At 42.7% G+C, this 5,018-nt stretch overlaps 1 pseudogene; it reads right to left on the bottom strand.

The window, feature by feature from the left end:
- Positions 1-475: 475 nt before the first annotated feature.
- On the bottom strand, positions 476-1,614 carry LOC108527875 (glycogenin-1-like; annotated as a pseudogene).
- Between the last annotated feature and the right edge of the window lie 3,404 nt (positions 1,615-5,018).

Raw genomic sequence — 5,018 nt, 5'->3', positions numbered from 1 at the left:
ATGCTATTTATTGATACGTTTATGAATCATTCAGCAGTGTTAATATAAGCTATATTTACCTGCAAGCAGAATTACAATCACTCACCCTGGCAGCACTGGGCAATTCTAAAATGCAGGTCTAGTGAAAGGTAGGTACAACCAGCAAGCAAGCAAGGATCAGATGCCATGTCTACTTCTGAAGGCAGTGACTGATTTGGAACCAGGCTCTGCAGATTTTAAGAATCGATACAGCCACCTTAACAGCTTAATATTGAGCTTCCCTTACTTTGTATGTTGGCAGTGAACAAAAGTGAGAATTTCGGAAACAAGCTAAATAGGATTAAAAAGCAAAACGCTGTCCAGGTAACAACAGAATTGCTGCTTCACAACTTTTGCCCAGTTCTCACCTGTTGTCTTACAAAAACCTCTCATCTGGTAAGTTTTAGGGAAAACCTCTAGCGACTGTAACAGACTTTTCTCAACCCAGCTCTAGATACTAAGTATCAGAAACAAGGCTTGTGAAGTGGATGTGTTCACAGGAAAGTGCAGTGTTTCTACTGGCGGTGTAAGTGTCAAGTTTCCTCTCCATGTTGCCAAAGGAATCTGCTCCATGTAATCAGCCTGGACCTGTTCCCACCGCTCCTTCCATTCTTCTGAGGATACAAAAGCTGCGCCATAGCGGGGATCTCCCCAAGACAGAGATGTGATATGGCTCCTGAGACGTCGTCCACATTTATGTATGAGCAGGTGCCTTTGACAAGGCCAAATTGTTGAAGCAGAGGTAACGCGATGGTGGTAAAGATGTTCCACCAGGATGAGAAACTCTGGATGAGTCATGTTGGGATGGTGGAACTCACTTTTGACACTTTTTGTTTTGGGATCATAATTCCATGGTTTGCCTCGTCCCAGGAAATGCACAACTTTGGCACTTCCACCAAACACTTTAAATGCTGGGAGGTTGGAATATATAGAGATGCGACTTAGGCTATAAATAAACAGCAGGTGTTTTCTGCTATGTGTTATTGCCCAGCTGTTAAAAAACGTGTTCTGTATGCTTTGTTCCCCACCATCAAAACTACCTTGCTCAGAAGCAAGATGCAACAGCTGATTATATGTTTCAACTGAAGGCTGATAAATTCAGAATTGAAGCAGTCAGGCCACCCTGGGTCAGGTGCTGCTGACAATTCTTCTCTCTCAAAAAGACCATCAATATTTGCTGGGACCAGAGTATCTGCATCCATGAATACACATTTTGAATAATACGTAAGCGACCAGCAGTGGAGCTTTGTCAGCGTGACACCCAACTGTGACCTCTTCATTAAGCTTAGATGAGCAGAATCACTGCTGTCCAAGACATCTACCATGATGACTTCATCAAAGACTCTCTCTCAAACTTTTCTCATGGAGTCTGAGACCTGTGGGGTGGGGAGCATGACGAGCCTCCTGGTGGTCCTGTGCTGTTTCAGGGATGAGTCCGGGACCAGGGGACCTTTGGTGTAGGCATCATTTGTGGTCAGTGTCACAAAGGCCTGATCTGTCATGGTGCTGCCAGAGGTGCAGGTGGGCCAGGGCAGCCACAGGTTGGTGGCTCAGAGAAGCCAGTGCCTGGAGGGAGTGTGGCCAATGAGGAGGCACAGTGGGACTTAAGTTGCTTATTATATGTACTCCCAACTGCTTGTTGAAACTAAAGTGAATCCTCCCTTAAATAAGGTATCAACTAGAACCTCAGGTCATCTCTACAGTTTTTAAAACACAATTTTCCATTTCAAAAAAACTATGCTGATAAAAATATAAGAAGTGACTGATAATCAAGAGAAAAATCAGACAATAGAAACAGACCCACAAGAGATCCAGGTTTGGAAGTTATCAGACACAAACTGTAAATAACTGTGATTAATGTTTGCAAAATTAAATGACAAGATAGCTTCAGCACAGATGTGGAAGTCATAAAAAATTAAAGTGAATTTATAGAAATATATACAATAACTAAAATTAAGAACACAATAAGTAGACAACAGCAGATTAGGCCAGGCGCGGTGGCTCATGCCTGTAATTCCAGCACTTCGGGAGGCCAAGGCAGGCGGATCATGAGGTCAGGAGATCGAGACCATCCTGGCTAACATGGTGAAACCCCATCTCTACTAAAAATACAAAAAATTAGCTGGGCATGGTGGTGGGCACCTATAGTCCCAGCTACTTGGGAAGCTGAGGCAGGAGAATGGTGTGAACCCAGGAGGCAGAGATTGCAGTGAGCCGAGATCACATCATTGTACTCCAGCCTGGGCAATGGGGCAAGACTCTGTCTCAAAAAAAAAAAAAAAAACCCAGCAGATTAGATATAGCTGAAGGGAGAATTTGTGAATGAGAAGAGAGGCAGAAAAAAATATTGAGATGAGCATGAAGAGACAGAAGAATATAACACTTTAGGAGGCCAAGGCAGGTGGATCACTTGAGCCCAGGAATTTGGGACCAGCCTGGACAACATAGTGAGACCCTGTCTCTACAAAAAAAAATTTTGAAAATTAGCCAGGCAGATGGCTCATGTCTCTACTCCCAGCTACTTGGGAGGCTGAGGTGACAGGATTGTTTGAGCCCGGGAGATTGAGGCTGCAGAGAACTGGGAACACACCACTGCACTCCAGCGTGGCAACAGTATGAGACCCTGTCTCAAAAAAAAAAAAATTATAAAATAAACAAACAAACATAGGAGACAAATGTGATTTGGTGGAAAAGGTCTCACATTTATGTAATTAATGTCCCATAAGGAGAAGAGAGAGACAATGAAACAAAAGCAATATATGAAGAAATAATGACCAAGAATTTTCCAAGCTAATTAAAGACCTCAAACCACATACTCAACAAACTCTACAAACTCCATTGAAGATAAATAAAAAGAAAGCCACATCTAGACATATCACACTAAAACTGCTTCAAAACAAGACAAAAGACAAAAATTGTACACTGCATAAGAAAATAAAATTCAACTTTTCATTCCAAAGTGGTTACCTAGGAAGGCTAACTGGTTTTATCTCCTTACTGGGTTCTCTACCTTCACTTTTCCTCCCTTCTAACCATTCTTCAAACTGAGTTAGGTTGATCTTTTTACAATTTAAGTAGCATCATTTGTGTCCTCTCATAAATGTTTCTGTGACTTTCCACTCCCTCAGAATAAAGTTCAATTTCCTTATTGCAGTTTAAGCGGCCCTCTTGGAACTGGTGTCTGTCCACCTTCTTAGCTTCTTTTCTCACTACTACATGTTGAATATCTCTCATCTGAAATGCTTGGGAACACAAGTTTTCAGATTTTGGACATTTTGGATTTTGGAATATTTGCATATACACAATAAGATATCTTAGGAATGGGACCCAAGTATAAACACAAAAGTCATTTGTTTTATACAAACCTTATTTTTATTTATTTATTTTTTAGACAGAGTCTCACTCTGTCACCCAGGATGGAGTGCAGTGGTGTGATCTCGACTCACTGCAACCTCTGCCTCCTGGGTTCAAGCGATTCTCCTGCCTCAGCCTCTTGAGTAGCTGGAACTACAGGTGTGTGCCACCACGTTGGCTAATTTTTTTTTGTATTTTTAGTAGAGATGGGGTTTCACCATGTTAGCCAGGATGGCCTTGATCTCCTGACGTTGTGATCCGCCTGCCTTGGCCTCCCAAAGTGCTGGGATTACAAGTATGAGCCACTGTGCCCAGCCTTTACAAACACCTTATACACCTAAGCTGAAGATAATTTTATTTATTTATTTATTTATTTATTTATTTATTTATTTATTGAGATGGAGTCTCTCTCTGTCACCCAGGCTGGAGTACAGGGGAGCGATCTGAGCTCACTGCAACCTCCACCTCCTGGGTTCAAGCAATTCTCCTGCCTCAGCTCCTGTGTAGCTTAGCTCACAAGTGTGCCACCATGTCCAGCTAATTTTTTTTTTTTTTCAGATGGAGTTTCACTCTTGTTGCCAAGGCTGGAGTGCAATGGTGCAATCTTGGCTCACTGCAACTTCCGTCTCCTGGGTTCAAGCGATTCTCCTGCCTCAACCTCCCGAGTAGCTGGGATTACAGGCAACCACCACCATGTCTGGCTAATTATTTGTATTTTTAGCAGAGGCAGGGTTTCACCATGTTGGCCAGGGTGGTCTTGAACTCCTGACCTCAGGTGATCTGCCTGCCTCGGCTTTTCAAAGAGCTGGGATTACAGGTGTGAGCTATCACTCTCTGCCTGAAGATAATTTTATATTAAGTCAATGCAAAAGTAATTGCAGTTTTGCCATTAAAAGCAATGGCAAAAACTGCAATTACTTTTGCACCGACCTAATACACATTTCTAATTGTATGCATGAAACAAAGTTTGTATACATTGAACCATCAGAAAGCAGAGGTGTCACCATGTGAGCTGCTGATGTAGACAATCTGTGATTGTCTGGCATCACCATCACTCCTGACTATGAATATGTATGCTACCAATAAGCAATTTTTTTCTTATACCATTCACACTTAAGTACTTAACAGTAAAAAATATGGCATACGCTTAATACAGTGAAAGAATAATGTGTTCAGCGTACCTGAACAGGGCAGTATCATCCCCAGAATACCTATATTAGCTGTTAAACAACAACAATAACAAACAATGGCAGGCTTTCAGTTTCCACCCATGTTTTGTCTGCAATCCATCACATGAAGTCAAGTGCGGAGTTTTCCACTTGTGGCATCATGTCAGCACACAAATTTTCAAATTTTGGGGGCTGGGCATGGTGGCTCACACCTGTAATCTCAGCATTTTGGGAGGTCGAGGGAGGCAGATCACTTGAGGTCAGGAGCTTGAGACCAGCCTGGCCAACATGGTGAAATCCCGCCTCTACTAAAAATACAAAAATTAGCCGGACATGGTGGCAGATGCCTGTAATCCCAGCTACTTGGGAGGCTGAGACAGGAGAATCGCTTGAACCTGTGGCAGAGGTTGCAGTGAGCCGAGATGGCACCACTGCACTCCAGCCTGGGTGACAGAGTAAGACTCCATCTCAAAAAAA

The sequence above is a fragment of the Rhinopithecus bieti genome, unplaced genomic scaffold (genome assembly GCF_001698545.2).
Source record: "Rhinopithecus bieti isolate Rb0 unplaced genomic scaffold, ASM169854v2 scaffold_4916, whole genome shotgun sequence".
In the NCBI taxonomy this organism is placed as follows: domain Eukaryota; kingdom Metazoa; phylum Chordata; class Mammalia; order Primates; family Cercopithecidae; genus Rhinopithecus; species Rhinopithecus bieti.
The sequence above is the reverse complement of the archived record's forward strand: the minus strand, read 5'-3'. Positions and strand labels throughout refer to the sequence as shown.